This window comes from Pan troglodytes, chromosome 3 (genome assembly GCF_028858775.2).
Source record: "Pan troglodytes isolate AG18354 chromosome 3, NHGRI_mPanTro3-v2.0_pri, whole genome shotgun sequence".
Classification (NCBI taxonomy): Eukaryota; Metazoa; Chordata; class Mammalia; order Primates; family Hominidae; genus Pan; species Pan troglodytes.
This window is the reverse complement of record NC_072401.2, coordinates 128,266,260-128,292,843: the sequence shown is the minus strand read 5'-3', so window position 1 is coordinate 128,292,843 and position 26,584 is coordinate 128,266,260. Positions and strand designations below refer to the sequence as shown.

Genomic DNA, 26,584 nt, shown 5'->3' with positions numbered 1-26,584 from the left:
ATTACAGCAAGAGTACTGTTAACCTTAATTACAGAAATTGTACTCATTTATAGGGCACATTGTACACATAACATCACAGGGTAATCAGTGGTTTGCCATTGAATAATCTCTGAAATTTAGTCGAACTAAAACTGCAAATCGGAAGCTTACAGTTGTTCATGATAAAAAAAAAATCCTTGCACAGGCATGACTATCAAAGAGTGATAGATTCTCATTTTTAAAAAATAGATCTGTATTTTTTGAGTTTTTGTTTTGAAACTTCTTGGACAATTAGTGATACAGTAAGATCTAGAGAAGTAGTTTTAATATTTTGCTCCCCAATATTTTCAATAGACTAATAAAGTTCACTGGAACAAAAATTGTTTTATTATTTGTGATCTGGGAGAAATAATACCTTAGGTAATTGTTTTGAGAATTAAAGATAATGCATGTAAATGTATATATATTTAAATAACCTTAATCTGAGTAGATTAACAAATTTATTGCTGAATTAGGTAAATGAGAAATAAATAAAGCTAACTAGAAATACAGAACCACAATATCATCTCCAAACAAAGTTTAAAAGAAAATAATAGAGGCCACATATTTATAATAGTCATCTGTAAAGAACTGATCTGACTCAGTGGCTTACTCCTATAATCCAAGCTACTCCAGAGGCTGAGATGGGAGGATAGCTTGAGGCCAGGAGTTCCAGACCAGCCTGGGCATTGTGAGACTCCACCTTTAAAAAACTTAAAAAAAAATTAGCTGGGCATGATAGTACATGCCTGTAGTCCCAGCTACCTAGGAGGCTGAGGCAAGAGGATTGCTTGAGTCCAGGAGTTTGAGGTTGCAGTGAACTGTGATGATGCCACTGCACTCCAGCCTGGGTAACACGGTGAGACCCCATCTCAAAAAAACAAAAAAAACAGACCTTTAATTACTTTATATTACTTTCAACTTTTCTATATTTTATTTTGGAGGGTATGATTCTACAGTACATAATAAAATCATATACAATTTAGTTATCTGTATAGCTAAAAAATTATAGTTATAAAATATTTGGGTAGAGACATCATGCCATATTGGAAAGTACATGAATTTAAAGGTTCCATGCCCTTAGGCATTAGACATGGGTTTAAATTCTGGTCTCACCACTGATTAACTAGGTGATCTTGGGTACTGAGTTCTGCAGGTCTTATTTTCTTGTTTGTAACATGGGGTAAATACTATTTCATGATACAAGGTTGCTATGGGTTAAACAGGATTTTTCGAATTCAGCACTAGTGACACTTGGGCCAAATAATTCAGAAGCTATTGTGGGGGCTGTTCTATGCCCTGTAAGATATTTAGCAACATCCCTGACCTTTACCTACTGAATGCCAGTAGTACCTCTTCCACAGTTGTGACAATCAAAAGTGTCTCCAGACATTGACTAATATACCCTAAAGGGCAAAATTGATCCCAGTTGAGAACCACTGGGTCAGAGGTAAAATATATAATATACTTGCATGAAAGTGACTTGAACTGAGGACAAATAATGGGTGACATGAATATTTAAGGTGAATTAAAAAAAAAACAGAGCTCCAAAAGTAGACCGCAAAGGATAACCGTAGAAGAGACAGTAGATATTCATGAAAGAGTGGAGTCAGAGAAACCAAAAAAACGAAAAGTTGCAAGAGAAGATAAGAGGAAGACTCCCCATTGAACTGACTTCATTCATGCTTATAAGGACACTTTGAATGAGAGATCATAGTTGGCTTACAGGTGATGGGGTTTTGGGAACAAAATATGAGTAGTGTTTTTCAATAATTTTAATTTTCAGTACTTTTAGTTGGGGCTACTCTTTCTCTAGCTTCTGTATGCTCCATCACTTCCTATGCTTTAGGAGAAGGTAGAAAAAGGTGTCAGAGACTATAGGTCTAAATGAGTATTTTAAATTACATACTATAAAACATATTATTCTTTCATTCCTTAGAAATTTTTCAAAACTGACATCTTATGAGTTTACTTAAGAGTTTCAGTTTATATGGGCACAGATCTTCAAATTCCCGACTTCTAGTCAGGCAATATCCCTGTGCCTAATACTAATTTTAGTCAAGGTTCAAAAAATAATTCTATCATATTTTAGTATCAAAGTCTATTGGATATAGTGGTATTACCAAAATGTATGATCTGTTCTTCCTTCTCTGTCTTTTAATGGCAGTGTATGTAATTTAAAATACTTCAGCCTAGGCAGGGTCGTGCGTGTATGTGTGCGCTCAGTTTTAATTTGTGGAGTGGGGGTGGGGTGTGGTTACTTAAAACTCACAATAACCAAATATGGAAAGCACATGCTGGAGGGGAGGGGTGGTTGGCTAGCACTTGAAAGACGCTAATCAAAATCCTACACTTTGGAGGTGTCTAATCCAAGCAAGCGTTCAGTTCTCTTCATCTCAGATCAACGCCAGATGGCATGGTAATTAGCGCATTGGATGTAGAAATGTTTCTTTCATTGGCAAAATTAGTTATGTTCAAGATGTGGATCTGGGATTGGCTAGATATATTGATCTGGGGCTCCTGCATGCACAGGATTTCAGAATTTAGTGAACTTGATAGCCTGCATTTCTTGAGACTAATTCCTCGGTTTAGGATTCCAGACCCATCTGGTATGAGTGTGTTTATCTTAGGGCTTTTTTTTTCCTGACTCCTACTGGGATAGCTGAATTCTGCCCCTACAGTTTGCTTCTTCTGTCTTCTATTAACCTTTTATGCAGGATGCTGTTGAATACCTAAAATATAGAGAGCTAGTAGTTCATCGAGCTTATAGAACTGTTTGTATTAGTATTTTTGTGGCATTTTAACTGTTAAACATTTATGTGTGTGGCCAGATGTGGTTTGAACATTTATTTACAGCATTATTCTACTCAACAGCAAGGTTGCAGGTAAGAATACCTGCCAAAGCTAACAATATGTACTCAGAATAACCCAATAATTGTAAACTACCAAATTGGGTCAGTTTGCTACCATCTGACACTCATTCCTCTGAACTGGAGAAAATAAAAATGCTTATTTCTTTATAGATACCTGAGAAATTTTTGTAACTTAATGATTAAGCTTTAATTCTTTTGTATAATAGTTCAAAAATAATATTCACCTCATGTGTAATAATAGTTAATATTCTCTGAACCCTACACTGAGAATTTACATGTATACCTTATAATTTAACATTTAATAATCGCATCTTACAAAGTAGTTTATTGTTATTATTATTCCCATTACTATTATTCCAATTTTTCAGATGAGAAAACTGAGGCATAGTGAGGATAAATAGCTTGTGTGTTCAAGGTCATACAATGAGCAATTAAGAGGCCTGAGATGATGAAACCAGGCCATCTGGTTCTTGATATCATGCTTTTAAACACAGCCTTTCAATAGCATTTAGGTTAAATAAGATAATTTATTTGAGAAATACCTATTAAGATATATATATATATATATTCAAAAATTGGCCAGATATAAATAAGACCAAATATTGGTCTAATATGAAAAATCCTAGGATGATTCAATCTTCATATATATTTAGGTATATTTACTCCTTTTGTAAGAATGGACCTGCAATTATATTTTAAATTAATTCTGGCATTCATCTACCATGCATATGACTGGTTCTAGGAAATCATACAAAGAAATTTATCAAAGAAAGGATGCTTATAATGAAGTGAGTCCTTCCTTATTATGCTACTGTGTGTATCCTTATCATGAATATGTTGCATCCATGTTTTACTTTGGTTTTATTATTTTTAATAGATCCAGTAAAACTTTATTTTTGAACACAGTATTTCCACAGTTGAAAAATTCTTCAAGAATTTTAGTAAAATGTCCTCACCCGGCAATGATTTTTGCTCCAAAAATTTTTCAGATCTATTAAAAATTTAACTTACCTTTTAGTTAAAAGTTCCTATAAAGAAATTCTGACTTTTCCACTAATTGTCGATCAGACCTTGAAAAGTATAATTGGAAACAAGGTTATTTTTTTTCTGTACACTACCTTCACACACTAATTTTTACTGACTGGAGTATTTACTTGGCTTGGTTTCATTGGAACTAGGCAGGAGATTAAAGAGCTTGCTTTTGTTTTGCATGAAGAGAAAATACAATGGGTTTTTTTCCCTGGGTATGCATCAGCTTTAGATAAGCCTTCCAAGATCAAGAACGCTACAAAAGAAGTTAAAATATTTCTTAACCAGCTTTAGAGTTTCCACAAATGTGCTCAATTCACCTAACAGCATCTCAATGGGATGGCCACGGGAAAATGGAGGAAAAATGAGATTTCGTTCTGAGTTTTAAAGGCAGGAGGAGGGAATGTTTGTCCCATGTGTTCACTCTTTGGAAAGCAGAGGATGGTCTGTTTGTCATTAATATTAACATGAATTAGTGTTGCTTACATCCCACTGGAGCACTTGTGATATAAAGACAGGGCAGGCCAAACTTAGTCCCAGGAAAGATGGGTAAATACTCCAGAGGACCTATAGACCTATTGTTTGAAAAATGTAAACAAGAATCAAACACCAAAGCCTAACAGAATGAGGGAGATTTTTTTTTACCACTGCCAATGTGTAGTTTGGTTGTCGTAGTTTCTATGCTGAGAAACACAGGGAGGGAAAATTCTTTATGAACAGAGTGTGCGGTTTCCTGTGTAAATTGAAATGATTAGCTGTTTTCTTTTTTTAATGGTGTTTGAAAAATGGTGTATCATGTTTGTCTCAATTTATAAAATAGGAGTTAAAATTTTTTCTTCCTTATGTAGGAATTTGTTGTGTTAAGTTATATAAACTAATAAGGAGAACAGATCTTCAACAAACCATCATTTAAATATGGGAAAGACACAAAATCCAGGTAGTTTATAATGGTAGAAATGAAAATAGAACTTTAACAGTCTATACTGTCATAATGATAGCTAATATTTATGATCATAGTTACCATAGATTTGGTATTGTTTGTAACTTTACATAAGTTTTTTATTCAATGAAAGCAACTCTATAAATATCCTTTCACTTTACATTTTCGGAAACTAAAGACAGTAGTGATTAACTTTCTCAAGACCTCGTATCTAACTGGTGGAGTTGAGACGTAACCAAACACTCATGATATTACTTTCCATTTAGATAATATCCTTTTCTGAACAAGTACTGGACAAGTTTTTGTAAATTTTTAAATGTTCTTCTGGAGGACATGACATTAACAGATGACTCCACGTTAGCAGTTACAATATGTGAGAAAGACTGAATGCTCTGCATTTGTATTAGAAGCTGATCACTTAATTTCTATGGTCTTTGTAATGTATTAAGTAGGGCCTTGACTTGTCAAATGTATTTAGTAGAGAAATGATGTTGGAAGATTATGATAAAATTCTTAAACCTCATCATTTCAAAATTGAGGCAGATCATATAACTCTATTGGGCACCTAAACTGTCAGTAAACTCTGAGTGTGAAATATATGAGTAATGATTTGTGCTTTTGAAAAGTGTTCCTTCAAAAAGTTCCAGAATTAAGATGGCCTACTGGATGGAAAGAGTGGGTATGAGTGTTCATTGAATATCCTCTCAGGCTTTTTGACTGTTAAGAGGCATAGCTCCCTTCTGTTCAGAGCCCTTTGTTTTGATTACTTCAAACAGAGAGAAAGCCTCTCTTTGGACTGACACCAATCTCTTCAATTTGTTTGGAAATTAAAAAAACAAATATGTTTATAAATAAGACAATAAAGAACGTTGACAATGTTTGGTATTATCTAATTTTCAAAGTTAATATTGGGGTGCTTACTCTTTATCAGAAGCCCTGCTAGACATTTTATATCACACAACAAATTCCTGCATAAAGAGGAAAAAATTACCTCCTATTTTATATCAATGAAATTTTGTTAATGTGTACAGCAAATCAGGAAATGGTACTATTTTAAGTTCTTATTTTATAGAAGATAAAACTAAAGTACATTACTTTCTCAAGATCATAAACAAGAAGGATGATCAGAGATCGTTTGCATTCATGGACAACAGCATATATTTCTAAGCTTTCCCCAGGGCCATGTTAACTCTCCCAATCTTTGTTGTAATATAGTCCAAAGATCTGCATTGTCTGGATATTTCAGAGAACACCTTATTCATCTACTATATCCATGATATAATTGTATCAAATTAATAAGAAGTGGCAGTTTTTTTTTTTGAAGACTTGGTGAGATAGAAGAAAACAGAGGAGCACTATGAAGATTCAAGTACATACAACATCAGTGACGTTTTTGGGAATATTACACACTGGGGCATGCTGCGACATTCACTCCAAAATAAAGGCCAAATCATTGTGTCTTTTCTACCCATAAAGAAGAACTACAATGCTTAGTAGACCCTTTGATTACTCCAGGGTTCTTGTGGTAAGGCAGCAGTAGGCAAGAATGGAGTCAGCAAGTTGGCAGGGGTAAATATTTGACCCTGATCATTAGCAAGAGGTAGGGCTACTGCTAGACAACATGGGAAGGGAAGAATATGTTTTGTATCTAGGTGATACATTTGGACATCTCTTATCAATCCCATGCTCCTCAGCCAAAACTGGAGAAAAGCATGGTAGTTAGAGATTCAGACCAATGGATTGGAGGTCTAGGTCATGCTACCAGACAATCTGTCTAGCTTATTCTCCTAATATCTCAATGGAAATCGCAAGGGGAATAAGGAGGAGAAATGTGATTTTAAGTTTCAGGAGCTGGAAGATAAAATGTTTGTTTCATGCTTGTATTCTTTGGAAAGCAGAGGATTGTGTGTTTGCCATTAGAATTAGGATGAGTTAAATGTCATAGACAAGGATGAAGGCAATTTGAATTGGCAGCGGAAAGGAGGATGCTGAGGAACAGTTATGGCCTAAAGAACAACTGCAGCAGCGGAGGCTATAGTTCATTCCACTAATATTTCTCTTGTAAGTTTCTCCAGAAAACAAGACCAGTCAGAATATGGTAGAAACTCTTTTCAGATAGGGTGACTTACCATGAGAAGGAGTCAATCTGAGTTCAAGGTCTAGACTGCAGTGAATTCTCCACCCAGATTCCCAAGCTGATGTTTCACAACTCTGTCCCTCACTGGAAACATCGTTTGGCCCCAGAGAACTTCCTAGTTCAAGCAATTGTTCAGAAGATTCGGTTTGTTTCTAGTTTACAGTGTTTGGGGCCTCAGCTGGGAAGACTTGAAGACAGAGGATATTTTTATGGCTAGAATCTTGGGACATCTGGAGGTATCTACTCTTACATGTCTGAGAGTTGATGCTGGCTGTTGGTTGACACCTTAGTTGGGCTGTCAGCTGGAAGACCTACATGTACAGTGGCCTTTTCAAGTGATCTCTCAGACTGCATTTCACAGCATGGTAATTAGATTTCTAGAGCTACCTTCCCAACACAGCAAGATAGAAGTACTTAGCATTTTTATGATCTAGTTTTGGAAGTCAGGTACTATTAATTCTGTTGTACTCTATCACACAATGCAGTCACAAAAATTCACTCTGCTTCAAGGGTAAGGGGATAGACCCCACCAATTGATGGGAGGAATGTCAATGTCACATTGTAGAAACACGGTGTGGAGTGGGGGATATTGTTGTAGTCATCTTTGGAAAATGTAATCTGCCACATCAAGGAAGAGGAGACTAACTGCTTTTCTCTTGCTTGTGCATCATACATTTTTCAGTACATCACTGATTCCTTAATGTTTTGAAGTACTTTGAAGAAAACATTTCTTTGTCAAAAATAAAAGCAGAAAACAAAGGAGATAAAAAATATCGAAGTCTTCTAGCTGCATGTAAGATAAATTTTAAATTCTTAAATTAGCATTCAGACATAATTGCCTTTTACCCTCAACTTGATATTACTTCCAGTCATATACTGTGTTAGTTCATTCCCATTGCTATAAAGAAATACCTGACACTGAGTAATTTATTTTAAAAAAAGAGGTTTAATTAGCTCATGGTTCGGCAGGCAATACAGGAAGCATAGTGGCTTCTGGGGAGGCTTCAGAAACTTATAATCATGGTGGAAGGTGAAGGGGAAGTGAGGATTTCACATGGCCAGAGCAGAAGGAAGAGGTACCATACACTTTTAAACAACCAGATCTTGTGAGCACTCCCTCACTATTATGAGAGCAGAACTGGGAGGGAAATCCACCCTTGATATCCAGTCACCTCCCACCAGATCCCACCTCTAACATTGGGGATTACAATTCAACATGAGATTTGGGCAGAGGCACAGATCCAAATTGTATCATTCAGCCTCTAGTCCCTCAAAAATCTCATGTCCTTCTCATTTTGCAATATACAATCATGCTTTCCCAAGAGTACGCCAAAGTCTTAACTTATCCCAGTGTTAACTAAAAAGTCAAAAGTCCAAAGTTTCATCTGAGACGAGGCAATTCCCCTCCACCTATGACCATGTAAAATCAGAAACAAGTTAGTTACTTACAAGACACAATAGAAGTATAGGCATTGAGTAAATATTCCCGTTCCAAAAGAGAGAAATTGGCCAAAAGAATGGGGCTACAGGCCCCATGAAAGTCTGAAACCCAGCAGGGTAGCCATTAAATCTTAAAGCCCAAAAATAGTCTTCTTTGACTCCTTGTCTCACATCCAGGGCACACTGATGCAAGGAGTGGGCTTTCAACCCTGTGCAGCTTGTGCAGCTCCTTGTGCAGCTCCAACCCTGTGACTTTGCAGGATTCAGCCCCCACAGCTACTCTCCTGGGGTGACATTGAGTGCCTGCAGCTCTTCCAGGCTAAAAGTTCCAGCTACCAGTGGATCTACCATTCTGGGGTATGGAGGATGGTGGCCCTCTTCTCACAGCTCCACTAGGCAGTGCCCCAGTGGGAACTCTGTGTGGGAATTCCAAACCAATGTTTTCCCTCTGCGCTGCCCTAGTAGAGGTTCTCTGTGAGGGCTCTGCCCCTGCAGCAGGCTTCTGCCTGGACATCTAGGATTTTCCATACATCCTCAGAAATCTAGGTAGAGGCTCCCAAGCCCCAAATCTTGCACTCTGTGCACCTGAAGGCTTAACACCATGTGGAAACCACCAAGGCTTAGGACTGGCACCCTCTGAAGCAGTGGCCTGAGCTGTACCTGCGCCCCTATGAGCCATGGGTGGAGCTGGAGTGGCTAGGATGTAGGGAACAATGTCTCAAGACTGGGCAGGGCAGCAGGATCCTGAGTCTGGCCCAGGAAATATTCTTCCTTCCGAGGCCTCTGGGCCTGTGATGGGAGGGGTGACCTCAAAGGTCTCTGAAATGCCTTGGAGGCCATTTTTCATTGTATTGGCTGTCAGCTCTTGGCACCTCTTTACTTATGCAAATTTCTACAGCCTGCTTGAAGTCCTCCCCAGAAAGTGGGCTTTTCTTTTCTACTGCAAGGCCAGGCTGTAAATTTTCCAAACTTTTACATTCTGCTTCCTTTTAAATATAAGTTCTAGTTTCAGGTCATTTATTTGTTCACACATATGAGCATAGGTTGTTAGAAGCAGCCCAGGCCACCTCGTGAATACTTTACTGCTTAGAAATTCCTTCCACCAGATAACCTAAATCATCTCTCAAGTTCAAAATTCTACAGATCCTTGGAACAGGGGCACAATACTGCTAGTCTCTGCTAAAGCATAGCAAAAGTGACCTTTACTCCAGTTCCCAATAAGTTCCTCATTTCCATCTGAGACCTCATCAGCCTGGACTTCACTGTTCATATCACTCTCAGCATTTTGGTCACAATTATTTAACAAGTCTCTAAGAAGTTCCGAACTTTCCCTCATCTTGCTTTGTTCTTTTGAGCCCTCCAAATTGTTCTAACCTCTGCTTGTTACCCAGTTCCAAAGCTGCTTCCCCATTTTCAGGTTCCTTATATCAATGCCCCGCTCTTTGGTACCAGTTTTCTGTATTAGTCCCTTCTTGCATTGCTACCAAGAAATACTTGAGACTGGTTAATTTATAAAGAAAAGAGATTTCATGGGCTTATGATTCTGCAAGCTGTGCAGAAAGCATAGTGGCTTCTGGGGAGACCTTGGGAAACCTACAGTCATGGTGGAAGGTGAAGGGGAAGCCAGAACATCACAGGGTTTGAGCAGAAGGCCTCACCTCCAGCGTTGGGGATTACAGTTTGACATGAGATTTGGGTGGGCACACAGATTCAAACCATATCATATACTGTAACTTATTGTTTATTTATATAATATATCTATGCCAGGATGTGTCCTCAAGCTTTTTGCCTTCATATGTATTTTTTCCTAATCTCAGAATTCCACCACAGAGTGCTTCCACTGTTTGCCTAATAAAGTCCTTAAGGCTTTTCCTTTATGCCCAACCAGGTAGTGATCCCTCCTTTCTGCTTTCAAGCCTACTACAGCACCAATTAAGTACCAATCATGTTGTTTATCACAGTGTTCTGAACTACATGTTATTTTAGGAAGAGGCAATGCTTTATCATAATTTGTTTGTTAGTAAATACTATTTTCAATGCAGAGGATATCTTCCCACAGCAAATTTTAGAGGAGAGATCTTAACTTTTTCTAACCTTATTGCTTGTGTGAAGTAGTTATTCTTCATGGTATGACTCTATCTAACAAACCTGATTGTGGTGTGTTCTAGTTGTTCCAGATTTCAAAATGTTCAGAGGGTTAACTCACTTTTTATTGGGTTCTCAGGGTATGCAAACTGTTAATATGAAAGCATATAAGCTATTTGATAATGTTAATGATCCACTGAGTGACTGTTATAAAGTAAATTCAGTTGGAATAGTGACACAAATTAATTTCCAGGGAAAGCTTTTAAAATGCATTGTATATATTATCCATTCAAATGTATTATATATAAAAATATAAGTAAATAAATAAATATATACATATAACTATCTGTGCACACATGTGTATGTGTTTGTGTGTGTGTGAGTAGATAGTTTTTTGAAAATTTATTAAATTTGCTGTGGAACATGAATTTAAACAGTTAATCTTAGGATTTTGATTGCGTTAATTTTGCCAGTATGCTTTGTTCCTCTCTAAGAAAGGCTTATAGTAAAGCAGCATTTTCTATGTTTGCATAGTAGTCTCTAAGTTTGTTGGATTACTTCTTGCTTGCAGAGGGCAGCCATGTTACAGTGTGACCCTGCTTCTGCTACTTTGCCTGAGAAAGAACTTGACCCAGAAAAGCCAATGAGTTTTTTCTCCAAGATTTTTGAATTTGAAACTGAAAGAAAATTGGGCCAATCTTGCTTGGGTGCCTGGTTTTTGGGTGAATTATAACATGCAAGAACTGTTAATAGCCTTTCTTGCCATATAGGAGTGAAAGGAGGCTGTTTTTTTTTAACCAAGAAAAAGAAGAATAAAGTGGGAAGGAGAGAGAGAGAGAAAGTCCTTAGAACAGTTTTCTCCTTGGGTCTTGCCATCTCAAATCCAATCATATTCCTGAATTTAGGCTCTGTAAGACATTCTATATTCCCCACCTTTTTAAAAAATTATTTGAGGTTCAGAGGTACAAGTGTAGGTTTGTTACATAGGTAAACTTGTGTCATGGGAGTTTGTTGTACACATAATTTTATCACTCAGGTATTAAGCCTAGTAACCATTATTTATTTTTCCTGACCCTTTCCCTCCTCTCACTCTCCACCCTCTGAAAGGCCACAGAGTGTGTTGTTCCCCTCTATGTGTCCATGTGTTCTCATTATTTAGCTCCCACTTATAAGTGAGACATGCAGTACTTGGTTTTCTGTTCCTGTGTTAATTTGCTAGGGATAATGGCCTCCACTCCATCCATGTGCCTACACAGGACATGATCTTGTTCTTTTTTATGGCTACATAGTATTCCATGGTGTATATATATTAATACCACATTTTCTGTAAGCAGTTAACCAATGATAATTGATGGGCATTTAGGCTGATTTCATGTCTTCACTATTGTGAATAATACTGCAATGAATGTATATGTGTATCATGTGTCTTTGTAATAGGTGGGTATATACCCAGTCATGGGATTGCTGGATCAAATGGTATTTCTGTCTTTAGGTGTTTGAGGAATTGCCACACTATCTTCCACAATGGGTGAACTAACTTATACTCCCACCAACAGTGTATAAGCATCTCATTTTCTCTACAACCTTGCCAGTATCTTATTTTCTAACTTTTTAATAACAGGCATTCTGACTGATGTGAGATGATATCTCATTGTGGTTTTTATTTGCATTTTTCTAATGATCACTGATGTGAGCTTTTAAAAATATGATTGTTGGCCGCATGTATGTCTTATTTTGAAAAGTGTGTGTTCATGCCATTTGCTTATTTTTATGTTTTTTTCTTATAATTTATTTAAGTTCCTTATAGATGCTGGATGTTAGACCTTTGTCAGATGCATATTTTGCTGCAAAAATGGATTCTCATTCTGTAGGTTGTCTGTTTACTCTGATAATAGTTTATTTTGCTGTGCAGAAGCTCTTTTGTTTAATTAAATCCTGCTTGTCAACTTTTACTTTTGTTGCAGTTGCTGTTGGCATCTTTGTCATAAAATCTTTGCCTGTGCCTATATCCTGAATCATATTGCCTAGATTGTCTTATAGTTTTGGGTTTTATGTTTAAGTCTTTAATCCATCTTGAGTTGATTTTTGTATATGATGTAAGGAAGGGACCCAGTTTCAATCTTCTGCATATGGCTAGTCAGTTATCCCTGCATCATTTATTGAATGGAGAATCCCTTCCCCATTTCTTGTTTTCATCAGGTTTGTCAAAGATCAGATAGTTGTAGGTGTGTGGTCTTATTTTTGGGTTCTCTATTCTGTTCCATTGGTCTATATGTCTGTTTTTGTGCCCATACCATGCTGTTTTGGTTACTGTAGCCCTTTAGTATAGTTTAAAGTCAGGTAGCATGATGCCTCCAGATTTGTTCCTTTTACGTAGGATTGCCTTGCTATTTGGACTCCTCTTTGATTTCAAATGAATTTTAAAATAATAGTTTTTTCTAGTTCTGTGAAGAATGTCAATGGTAGTTTAATGGGAATAGCATTGAATCTATAAATTTCTTTGGCAGTATGGTCATTTTAATAATATTGATTCTTCCTATCCATGAGCATGGAATGTTTTTCCATTTGTGTCCTCTGACTTCTTTGAACAGTAGTTTGTAATTTTCCTTATAGAGACCTTTTGCCTCCATAGTTAGCTGTATTCCTAGGTATTTTATTCTTTTTGTGGCAATTGTGAAGGGGAGTTTGTTCCTGATTTGGCTCTTGGCTTGACTGTTGTTGGTTTATAGGAATGCTAGTGATATTTGCACATTGATTTTGTATCCTGAGACTTCACTGAAGTTGTTTATCAGCTTCAGAAGCTTTGGGGCTGAGACTAATCAGTTTTCTAGATATAGGATCATGTCTTCAACAAACAGGGATAGTTTGACTTCTTCTCTTCTTCTTTGGATGCCCTTTATTTCTTTATCTCGCCTGATTACCCTGGCCAGAACTACCAATACTATGTTGAATAGGAGTGGTGAGAGAGGGTATCCTTGTTCTGTGCCAGTTTGCAAGGAATGCCTCTAGCTTTTGCCCATTCAGTGTAATGTTGGCTGTTGGTTTGTCATATAAGGCTTTTACTATTTTGCAGTATGTTTTTTCAATACCTAGCTTATTGAGAGTTTGCAACATGAAGGGATGTTGAATTTTATTGAAAACCTTTTTTACATTGATTGAGATAATCACGGGTTTTTGTCTTTAGTTCTGTTTTTGTGATGAATCACATCTCTTGATTTGTGTATGTTGAACCAAACTTGCATCCTGGGAATGAAGCCCCCCTAATTGTGGTGGATAAGCTGTTTGATGTGCTGCTGAATTCAGTCTGTCAGTATTTTGTTGAAGATTTTTGCATCAATGTTTATAAAGGATTTTGGCCTGAAGTTTTCTTTTATTTTTGCTGTATCCCTGCCAGGTTTGGGTATCAGAATGATGCTGGCCTAGTAGAATGAGCTGGGGAGGATTCCCCACTTTTCAATGTTTTGGAATAGTTTTAGTAGGAATGGTAACAGCTCTTCTTTGTACCTCTGGTGGAATTCAGCTGTGAATCCATCTGGTCCTGGGGTGTTTCTGATTGGCTATTTATTACTGTCTCAAATTCAGAACTCATTATTGGTCAGTTCAGGCATTCAATTTCTTCCTGGCTCAGTGTTGCGAGGGTGTATGTGTCCAGGAATTTATCTATTTTTCTAGATTTTCTAGTTTATGTGCATAGAGGTGTTCAAAATATTCTCTGATGGTCGTTCATATTTCTGTGGGGTCAATAGTAATATCCACTTGTCATTTCTGATTTGATTTATTTGAATCTTCTCTCTTTTCTTCTTTATTAGTCTAGCTAGTGTTCTATCTTATTAATATTTTTAAAAAATCAGCTCCTGGATTCATTGATCCTATGAATGGTTGTTCATGGTTCTGATTTTGGTTATTTCTTGTCTCCTGCTATCTTTGGGGTTTGTTTGCTCTTGGTTGTCTGGTTCTTTTAGTTGTGATGTTAGGCTGGTATGTTGTATCTTTGTTCTCATTAGTTTTGACGAACTTGATTTCTGCCTTAATTTCATTATTTACCCAAAAGTCATTCAGGAGTGGGTTATTCAATTTTCATGTAATGTATGGTTTTGAGTGAATCTCTTAGTCTTTATTTCAAATTTGATTGTGCTGTGGTCTGAGAGACTGTTATGATTTCAGTTCTTTTGCATTTGCTGAGGAGTGTTTTACTTCCAATTATGTGATTGGTTTTAGAGTAAGTGCCATGTGGTGATGAGAAGAATGTATAATCTGTTGTTTTTGAGTGGAGAGTTCTGTAGATATCTATCAGGTCCATTTGATCTAGTGCTGAGTTCAGGTGCTGAATATCTTTATTAGTTTTATGTCTCAGTGATCTGTCTAATACTGTTAGTGGGGTGTTAAAGTTTCCCATTATTATTGTGTAGGAGTCAAAGTCTCTTTGAAGGTCTCTAAGAACTTGCTTTATGAATTTGGATGCTCCTTTATTGGGTGCATGTTTATTTAGGATAGTTAGATATTCTTGTTGAATTAAAGCCTTTATCATTATATAATGCCCTTCTTTGTCTTTTATAATCTTTGTTGGTTTAAAATCTGTTTTGTCAGAAACTTAGATTGCAACCCCTGCTTTTTTCTGTTTTCCATTTGCTTGGTAGATTTTCCTCCATCCCTTTATTGTGAGCCTGTATGTGTCTTTGCATATGAGATGAGTCTCTTGAAGACAGCATACTGATGGTTCTTGGTTCTTTATCCAGGTTGCCACTCTGTGTCTTTTAATTTGGGGGATTTATCTTATTTACATTTAAAATTGTATTGTTATGTGTGGATTTGATCCTGTCACCATGATGTTAGTTGGTTATTTTGCAGACTTGTTTATGTGGTTGCTTTATAGTTTCACTGGTCTGTATACTACAGTGTGTTTTTGTAGCAGCTGATAATGGTCTTTCCTTTCTATATTTTGTGCTTCCTTCAGGAGTTCTTGTAAGTCAGGTCTGTTGGTAACAAATTCCCTTAGCATTTGCTTGTCTGAAAATGATCTTATTTCTCTTTCACTTATAATACTTAATCTAACTGGATATGTAATTCTGGGTTGGAATTTCTTTGCTTTAAGAATGTTGAGTATTGACCCCCCAATGTGCTCTGGCTTGTAGGAATTAAGCTGAGAGGCTTACTGTTAATCTCATGGGCTTCCCTTTGTAGGTGACCTGGCCTTTCTCTTTAGCTGCCTTTAATATTTTTTCTCTCCCTTCCACCTTGGAGAATGTGATGACTGTGTGTGTTGGGGATAATCTTCTCATGAAGTATCTCTTTGGCATTCTCCACATTTCCTGAATTTGAATGTTGGCCCTGCTAGCTAGGTTGGGGAATTTTTCATGGATGATATCCTGAAATATGTTTTCCAAATTGGTTCCATCCTCCCTATCTCTTTCAGGTACACTAATCTGTCATAGATTCAGTCTCTTTATATAATCCCATATTTCCTGGAGGTTTTATTCATTCAATTTTATTCTCTTTTTCTCTATTCTTGTCTGCCTGTCTTATTTCAAAAAGATAGTCTTCAAGCTCTGAGATTCTTTCCTCTGCCTAGTCTATTCTGCTATCAATACTTGTGATTGCATTATGAAATTCTTGTATTGTGTTTTTCAGCTCTATCTGTTTGGTTACAGTCTTCTCTATACCGACTATGTTGTCTGTCAGCTTCTGCAATGTTTTATCATGACTTTTAGCTTCCTTGCATTGGGTTACAATGTACTCTTTTAGCTCAGTAAATTTTGTTCCTATCCATATTCTGAATTCTATGTCTGTCATTTCAGCCATCTCAGCCTCATCCCAGTCTGGAACCCTTGCTGGAGAGGTGATGTGGTCATTTGAAGGAAAGAAGGCACTCTGGCTTTTTTGTTTTCAGTGTTCTTGTGCTGATTCTTTCTCATCTTTGTGGGCTTATCTACCTTCAATCTTTGATGTTGCTGACCTTTGGATGGATTTTTTTTTCTTTTAACAGTCTGACTCCTTTTCCATAGGGCTGCTGTAGTATCCTAGGGGTCCACTCCAGTCCCTGGTTACCTCGAATTTTCCAGTCCCTGGATGTCTCACCAGTGAAGGTTGTGAAACAGCAAAAATGGCAGCCTGCACCCTCCTCTGGGAGCTCCATCCCAAGAAGGTATGGAAGTTTTGCCAACCTGAGTGGACCTGTAGGAGGTGGCTGGAGGCCCTAGATGGGAAGTCTTACCCAGTCAGGAGGAATGGGATCAGCGACCTGCTTTAAAAAAGTAGTTTGGCCGTGTTTTCTTAGAGCAGCTGTGCTGTTCTGGAGGTCCACTTCAGCCCCCACCCCCCTCCCCTGCCCGTCACTTTGGACACTCTGAAACCCAAGGCTGGAACTGCTAAGTTACTGAAACAGCAAAGATGAAGGCCCACCCCTTCTCCTGTGAGCTCCTTCTCAGGGATACCTGAAACCTCTGTCAGCTGAACACCAGTGGGGGTGACCAGAGACCTTGGTTGGGAGAGTCCACCCAGTGATGAGGAACAGGGTTGGGGACCCACTTAAAGAAGTAGTCTGGTCACATTTTCATGGAGGTGCTGTGCCATGCTGGGGTACCACCTCCATCTCCTGTCAGCTTGGGCTCTCCAAGCCCAAAGGCTGGAATTGCTAAGTTGCCCAAACAGCAAATATGGAGGCCCACCCCTCCCTCTGGGAGTTTCATCCCAGGGAGTTTTCAAATTTCTGTAGGATGGAGAACACTGGTGGGGGTGGCTGGAGACCCCAGTTGGGAGGTTCTGCCCAGTGAGGAGGAATGGGATTGGGGACCTGATTTAAAAAGCAGTGTGGCCACGCTTTTACAGAGTAGCTGTGATGTGCTGGGGTACTGCTTCCAAAGCCCACAGGCTGGAATGGCTAAGTTGCCCAAACAGCATAAATGGTGGCCTGACGTTCTATATTCCTTATAGACATTATCCCTTTTTTAAATCTAGTTCTTTATTTTTCATTTTTAACCAAAAGTATTTCAGTTAAAATATCATAGAACTGCCTTTGTTTTTCTCAGAGAATTTTATGGAATTAATGTTATATGAAACTCATTTTGGATAATGTTGGCTATTAAATGGTAAAAATCAAACAAAAGGGACAGCTTCTCCCAATCTCATTCTGTGACAAATTGGACAAAATTCTGGTTCTTCTGAATTCCTAATCTATAGCACATTATCAGTTTTATTTTATATGTACATGTTTCTAAACATAATCATGAAATTTAGAGCTTTAGGACACCTTGGAAATGATGTCATTGAACTTTTAAATTTTACTTAAAAAGAAATGGAAATCCAGAGGAGGTCAGTGTTTTACTCATGATTACACAGATAAATGGCAATTATCTCAACCATGCATTTTCCATACATTGCAATCCATAGCATCCCTATTAATAAGGAGTCTCTTTGTGCAAAAATGCCTTAGTGAATCTCTCCAGATCCTGCTTGTTTGCAGGAAGTGATGTTTGTTAATTTTCTAGGTACTTCTTAGAGGCCTACTGCTTTCCCAGTACTTTCTATTTCCCACTTCATCCTATCTGGATCATGGTGACAACTGCAGCAGTCACTTTAGATACAGAAGTGGAAACCACAGTTGAGATAGAGCTGCCTCCACCACAGAGTCCCTGGACAACCTCAGGAATCAGGGTCCATTATAAAAGACAAATTAACCTTTGCCTTGTCTGAGCCATTGCACTTTGGCTGTCTCATTACTGCTACCTTTCTTATACCCTAATTAATATGCCCTAAAAATAAATCCTCATGAAGTTTTTGTATGATTAAATTATATATTTACAGCACTTAGAAAAGGCAGGTAAACAGAGTCAGTGTCGAATAAAAAATAGCTTATTTTTCAAATTATTATTTAATTCAGAGATAAATTAGCTCAAATTGAAGACTAAAAGATTGTGGAAGTGTAACTGCTATTTAATTTGTGTTAATCTTTCAAGTTGTTTTGGCATATATTATAAGACAAGAAGGAGTAAAATTTCCCATTTACTACCTTACCAGAGATGGTGTAATATGGGGAAGTTTCAGATAGGAAGATGAAAGAGTAATCTGCTTGTTTAATTCTCCAATAACCACCAAGAAGGATAGCAATTAGTGTCCAAATGAGCAATGACTTTATATCTGGGTTGGTGCCCAGAAGGTGATGGCCCAAGATGATCAACTCATTCAAGCTTCTGAACTATCACTAGGGTTTTGCTTTTTACTAATGCCATTTTCAAAATAGGCAGATAGTCTATCCCTGCCAACAAATTCAATTTCAAAAAGAAAAGAATGGTGAAGATTAAAAACAAAACAATACAAAGCAAAGAGTGGGGAGGGGAAAGTGTGTATCCTCTATTCAAGTTAGGTTGTATTTTATTTTTTAATTTGAAGTGTGATCCAAAGTGCCTTTGTACTGACATGTGAAATAATCTGCTCTTTTGTGATTGACTAATGAATATCACACAGTGGTAATGGACAGGAAGACAAAGACAACCTCAGAAATAGATCCTGTGAACCTCACTCGATGCAGAGGCTGCTGGTTTTGCTAGAAAACTCAGTGGTTACAGAACGATTACTGGGGAAATACCTCCCAATTCTTGAGCCAATGCAGATCTGGACAGGGATATATAAAGACATTATTAATTTGGATGAAAGTTTTGTTTTTGCCAATATATCTTTTATTTGGCTCCAGATAAGACGGTTGTTCTGAGGTTTTTGAAAGACCTTAAGTATGCTATTTATTAGAGAAACATTCATTTAATCAAATAACACTCACTTTATAGAGGAAGAAATATTCCTCTGCTTTGACGGCCATAGGTCATACATTGGCGTATGGCTTTGGTCACTGACAGTGCTGACATGATGGGGAATTTTTTTCTTCTTCCCTTATGAGGATTCTATTCTGTAATCTCTGGCTGCATTGGAAACTTCACTGCTCAACAGAAACAATTGTTCTTTGTTCTCATGGCCAAATGAAAGCTCTTGTTTCCAGTCCAGCTCTGCTGGCAGGTTAGATGCAATCAGGGGTGTCATCAAGGAAAGAAGAGAATATGCAGAATACAACCACTTGTTGTTTTTAGAGGCAAAAGGCCCACTTTTTTGGCAAAGTCAAAGCTAAGCTCATGTGAGAGGAAAAAAAGGCTAAATTATGGATCTTTCAATGTGATGGTTAATGCTTTGTACAAATTCAAAGTAAGAGTTGAGAGCTTCAACACTTCTGACCACTTTCATAAGATAGACACCTTCACAGGCAGGCTTAGACGTTTTTACATGTTTCAGAAACTCGAGCTTAAAATGTGATGCATCAAACACATCCATAATGCCAACACCTTAGAGTTCATATATTTATTCAAGAATCTTTCATTTGATGTCTGTAGTAGAAAGCCTATCATAAAATGATTTGTGGAATATCCTTCTGAAAAAAAATGGCTAGAAGAATGTAGAGGAATCTCTTTTGTTGCAAGTTTGAGGATTTTTAACTAGATTACTATCACACTAAGCTAGGTCTTTCCCTCTTCACAAACACTCCATTTTTCATAATATTGATTAGCCTGCTGCTGAAATAGCTCTCTGGTTCTTTGGTCATTGTTTGTGAATTACCTCCATGAAGTGCGGTAGCACCTACCTTTGTGAGGTAGATTAGGGTTAGGGAATAAGTATAATTCATTTTTGTATTTGTGATTCCTAATTGCATGTAAGAGCTGAAAAAATTAAGAGGGAAACTAAAATCTAATTCAGAAAAATGCCTCCATGGCTGATAGGTATTGCTAGAAGCTGTGTCACTAGTGTTTTCAAAGATATGTGTATGGTGCAAGTGCAGAGAGAGATGACGGGCTGAATCAGTTGGAGTTCTAGAATGTGAGCTGGCCAGGGAGCCATTAGAGAGAAGGGCGGGTCATTGAGGAAATCAATGGAAGAGGAAATGTGAAGGCAAAGGAAATGGACATCCTCTTTAATTGGAACAGTGTTTGAGGACTGAGAAAAAAACTGTTAGAGTACTGAGGGAGAGAAGAGTCTCAGGGGAATTGTGAGGCAAAAAGATTATCTTCAAACAGAAAAATTTCAAAAGCATACATTTAACCATCTGGAGTTTTTTAAAAAAGGAACATTTATTCTGTCTTTTGAAAGGAAAGATTTGACATTTAATTGCATTTTTATCCCCCAGGAAGAACACATCTTCAGCTTAATTATTCTCCACAGGAAAAATCTGTGTCTGTCTGTGTGTGTGCGTGTGTTCCATATGCTTAGTATGCACTAAACACACATTTTAGCAAAGTTCTATTGGCATGACAAACTAGACACACACACACACACACACATACACACACACACAAGTAGATGATGTATGTGTACTTCCAGAATTTTTTTTAAAGCTTAGTTCATGGTTGTAATGAACAATGCTGATTTGGAACAAACCAAAATTCTGGTGGTGTGCTTTGCTGAAAACATTGATTCTTAACATATAACATGGATTCAATATTGACACATCTATTAGTGCTGGCAAGTAAAGTATCATGCTTCTGTTAGAAAAGGTAATAGCCTCAAGGATTAGCTATAAGTAGCCATCATGACATTTTTATCTAAGTTGGTCCAGTGATACTTGTGTTGTAGTCTTACGAGGATTAGTTGAGTCAATGCATGTGAAAGTGCTCTTAGAAGTATGACATTTCTATGCAAATGCGTGGCACATATATGAGTTGTGTATAAAGATATTATGATATGTCAAAGTCTCTGAGAGAGCATATATATGATATTGATACTAAACTTCAAGGCAGGAATTGGGAAAATGTGTTCCAGGCTCTGGGAGATGTTCTCGGATCAAATGAATTTTTTAGTAAAAATTTATGTAAAATGGTCAGCTGATTCAGGATTAAACATGAAAACACAGTATAATGGGTTTATGTTTTGGTTTAAAAGGACCATTTATCCAATTTTGTAGGTTAGTTTATTCATATGTTTGAGATCTGGCAGTGGATGTAATGGGGGTTCCGGAAGAGGTTACCATACATATATTGGATTCCATTAGATTTTAAGAAATTTAACAATAAAAACACAAATAAATGATTATATATACACTACATATAATAAATAAATATATAGCTATTATATGTAAACTACATATAATAAATAAATATAATACATTTAAAGCATTATAACCTTCTTATAATACATATAAATCATTATAAGAAAAAATAAATACTAGAAACAAAAGAATAAAAATACAATGAATATAGATGGACAATAAGGGCTTACAGGGTTATGACTAAATCACAAATTTATGTAATTTTTCAACTTACAAAGTAAATACATAAATGTTATTTATAGAAAATGTTGAAAACACAGAAATCTATAAAAAGAGAAAAGAAAATCTATAATTTCTCTAGCTAGAAGTAACTATAAACATTTTGATACTTATTGTTCTAACCATTTTGTTATCTATGAATACAAAACTTTATATACAAAAGTGAGCCGTTAGTCACATATTTCTTTTCACATTGCAATATATGTGACTGTTTTCCATGACCTTAAAAACTATTTGAGAAATAATTTTAAATGGTTGCATATTCTTGTATGTGTAACCATAATTTACTCAAACAATATCTAATATTAGACATATGTTATCTCCAAGATTTTGCTGTTATCAGGGTTACCGCTCTTACCATATTTGTGTATGAATACCTAATTATTTACTTGGAAAATTTTTCTAGAAAATGACAGAAATTTTGACTGAGTCAAAAGTCACAAAGAGTGTGAAAGCTCTGGGGTTCAACTCTGTGAATGTGAATATTGGCTCTCCCACTTCATGTCTCTGTGATTTTGAACCAGTTAATATCTCTGAGCTTCAGTTGATCTGAAATTAGAGAGTACAATGATAACTTCTTCATGGGTTTGTTGTGAGCGTTACTTTGATATTAAACAGGTGTAGTAAGCACTCTTCTTGGCATCCAATGAATGTTAGAAGTTACTATTAATTAAAGTATTACTTTAATAGTAATCAGTAATAGTAATCAGTGTTTTCAGCAAAGCACTTAGGGGACCACCAGAATTTGGGTTTGTTCCAAATCGGAATTGCTCATTATAACCATAAACTAAGATTTGAAAAAAATTCTGGAAGCACACATACATCATCTACTCGTGTGTATGTGTGTGTCTAGTTTGTGATGCCAATAGAACTTTGCTAAAATGTGTGTTTAGTGCATACGAAGCATATGGAACAGACAGACAGACAGACAGACAGACACATACACACAGTAATGTTATTACTTTTAATGGTGAAAACTGCAATTACTTTTGTACCAAACCTAATATAATCATTATGTCTCACCATTGCCCTTTGGAAATGTTGTGTCACTTAAAACTATTATCATTTCTATCTCAGAACACATCTTGAAAATTCTTCATACAGCAAAGATGCAAACTCATTGTCATATATGGTATAAATATTATTCTAGTATTTCACTTGCATTCTAATTTTTTAGACTTTTTATTTGTATGAGTCAAGTCCGTTTATATTCACACAGCCAGAGATAGACAAATGCTTGGCTACAAATACTTGAATGCAACACACATGTGGTGATGCTGACATTCCTCTGTGAAAATTAAGGCCCCAGACAAGGCTCCACATATATTTATTTGTGAGATGGAGAAACTGCACCAAGACTTGTGAGCATAGTGAGGATTTTGCTCAAGAAATATTTCTGAATGTGTTTCAGAATTTGAATGAAGGTTTGCTCAAATCTCCGAAGTTCCGCTTGTAAAATTAGGGCTAAGATGATTTTGGTCTGAAAATATTTCAAAGAAATGATAAACCATTTCACACCTTCACTAGAAATAAAAAGCTCCATTTCCTCATATTAAAGATTGTTTTGCATCACATGGCTTCTTAGTACAGGTTCTCAGAAGAATTCATTGCAAAATATATCTTCTGGGGCTAAGTATAACATATTGACCTATCTATTTCATATGAAGAGATTAACTTGGATAATTATGCTAAAAGATTGATATTAGTTAATTTAATTCTTGAGAATAAGTTTTTTTCTTATAATATTTCAAGACTAAGGTCAATTTTCTTTTGATGCCATTCCTAATTTATGGACAATTACATCATATTGTTAGAATTTTCAAAAATATCTATTTTATTTTCTATGGTATGAACCAAGTATCTACATCATTCCAAAGCTACTAAGAAATATGTGCCTCTATAAATTGTTTCTGATTCCTCAGGAAAATTTGTGACCTGCTTTTCCTCTGGCAGTGGTATTAAATAGCAGGTTGGTTTGAACATCAGTAACCAAAAACCTTTATTGACTTCATGCAGAATATCCTACAAATAGGCTGGGGGTGGTGGCTCACACCTGTAATTCCAGCACTTTGGGAGGCAAAGGCAGACAGATCACTTGAGCTCAGAAGTTTGAGACCAGCTTGGGCAAAATGGCACAAGCCCGTCTGTACAAAAAATACAAAAATCAGCTAGGCATGGTGGTGTGAGCCTGTAGTCCCAGCTACTCCAGAGGCTGTTGTGTGAGGATTGCTTGAGCCCAGGAAGTTGAGGCTACGGTGAGCAGTGATTGCGGCACTGCACTCCAGCCTGGGCAACAGAGCCAGACTACCCCCTGTCCCAAAAGGATAACCTACAAATAATCCAGTTCACTGAGTCCAAAGTTGAGGAGAAAGCAATAAAACTGTCAAATTCTCTTATATAATTTTGAATCAATTGTGAGACAGATGACAGTAAGTGTAATACAATTAAGATTGGAGTAGCTATGTTTGAAGTTTCCTTCCTCTCCTTGTAAAGATTGGTCTTTAAACCCAGATATACTCTGAAAATGTTAAGGAAGAAACTGATATGAGGTTTACACATGGAGCTCAGTAAACAGATTCATTCTTTTGTGGCAGTGAGGGTTATTACACAGATATGAACTTAGATTGCACTTGCAGTTAGTTTCATTCCATTTAGGACTTAATTATTCTAGATGTCTTGATTTACATATGCCAGTTTTCTTCCTGAGAAGCGTTACCACATCTTAGTCTTCCTTTGTATTCCTGACATTTTTTAACAGTTTAGGACCCCTTTTAAGTTGTTAATAGACCTGTTGACTAATCAAAATTATTTTGCTGGTGTTTGCTATCATTTTAGGTAGAAGAGTTATCAGGTGACACTGGCTTCAGTTTCCACAATAACAACTTGACTATCAATGCAAGAAGCAATGCATAAGGCTAGACCAGATAGCCTGCTCTCGTGTGCTGACACTGGCCACACCTTGGGAAAAAAGTAGGTATTTTTCTGGTGACATTTGGACTTCTCTGTATTTTAGGCTTTTTGCTGGAAAGAATGAGAGGAACAGTTTCTTAGAATTGAAAACCTAGACTTTTTTAGCTTTAATCAGCCTTAGGGTCTCTTCTCTTGGTATTTACTCAATCCCTTTTATACACAAACTTCTTTTATCAACATAAAAATCTGAAATTATTAATATTTTAAGAAAATATCTTTTTAAATACTGAAACTTGAAAACCACACAAACTATTTGAAAAGAATAATGTATGCTAGGTTAAATTTCTCCCTCTTCTGGCTGATTGAAAGAAGGAAAGAAGAAAATTATAGTGCTGGCATAGTAGAAAGATCAAAATTCTAACTTAAGGTTTTCTAGAAACTGAAGTTAAGAGTTGTAGGCTTTAAATAAGAGAGAGAGAGAGAAAGAGAGGAGTGAATGTGTGTGTATCGGGTGGGAATGTGGTTGGGGGATATTTTGGATTATACTACTAATGTATGATTCAGTGTTGAAATTTGAATTTTAGGATACCCATTTCATATTGTAATGAGTTTATTCAAGGCATTATATGGAATTAAATGTATGAATTTATTATTTACAAGTCCTATATAGCCTGACTCAAACCGTTTAGCCACTTGGAGATTGTTTCCTCAATTTTGAAATGGAGAGATTGTTTGGCCAATCTGTCTCACAGGATTGTTGGAAACAGGGAAGATCACATGTGTGAAATTTTAAAAAACGATAAAGATCCAAATAATTATGTGTCCCTTACAATTATTGTCTTTGCACTTACAGTACACACACACACACACACATGCACACATTTATATGAACTTAAAGTAGTGGCACCATACATTGAGACCAGGTCTACACACAGTGACCTGGGTTATAGGGGACTGTGCCTGGAGTTTATACAAGCTGACAACATTTTAGTCTGTGCTCACTTGTAAGCATTTACCCTGAGTAAACCTGTGACCCACCACCTAGTAGATGTTTCTGAATAGAATGTTGAGCTACTATGAGCTGGAGTTGCTGACAATCACTGGGAGTTTCTGACCCTGTTAATTATGTGTTCAGCAATACAGTATTTGGCACATTAAAAACTACTAATTATGCCCATATTTTAATCTTAATTTTCCAGTTTATTATGATTTCTTCATCATTCCCAAACTGTCTGAGTAAGCAGCTTATCTCCCAATATCTCCACTTGCCTAACAGATGTTCTCTGTCTCTCAACAGATGTTGGCACTTCTTAGGAAGGAGCCATCCATGTCTGAAGAGAAGAAATGATAATTAACTTCATCATGTGGAAAGCTTTAGAAGGAAGTATCTTGTCCTTCTGTCCAAACCCGCCTCCTCCTCACCACCCCCAATAAAAATAAAAGCCAAACAAATAAAACATTAGCAGTAGCTCTGAGTTTCTTCCTTTCACTTTTTCTCTCTCTCCATGCCTTTTCTCCTCCATTCCTTCCTCCTTTCAAATCATTTTTACTAGTTTAAGAGAATGATTCAATCTATATTTAGAAATCGGACTTAAAACTTCAAAAATTATACTGAAATAGCTTCCCCTTAAAGGGTGAAACAATCATGATAAAAATAACAACCGATAGAATAAAATAATATAAAATTAGCTGAGTCTATAGTTTCTTTTACACCTCCATAATTTATGTGGATTTGGAAATACAGACAGTATACTGAAAACTAAGAAGTTTTCTATGAATTATGAGAATTTGCAATCCACATAGGCTTAAGTCTAATGTTAGAAGATAAAACAAATTGACCTTAAATAACTTTCTGA

General features: G+C 36.7%; 1 long non-coding RNA gene across 2 annotated transcripts in view; it reads left to right on the top strand.

Moving 5' to 3' along the window:
• LOC100608394 (uncharacterized) overlaps positions 1-26,190 on the top strand; it is a 414,197-nt gene extending 388,007 nt beyond the window's left edge. For both annotated transcript variants that reach the window (XR_008547608.2, XR_679806.5), the window contains 3 exons: positions 16,525-16,664; positions 24,654-24,788; positions 26,026-26,190. This is a non-coding gene — a long non-coding RNA (uncharacterized LOC100608394). The remainder of the gene's footprint in view (positions 1-16,524; positions 16,665-24,653; positions 24,789-26,025) is intronic.
• Positions 26,191-26,584: the final 394 nt, after the last annotated feature.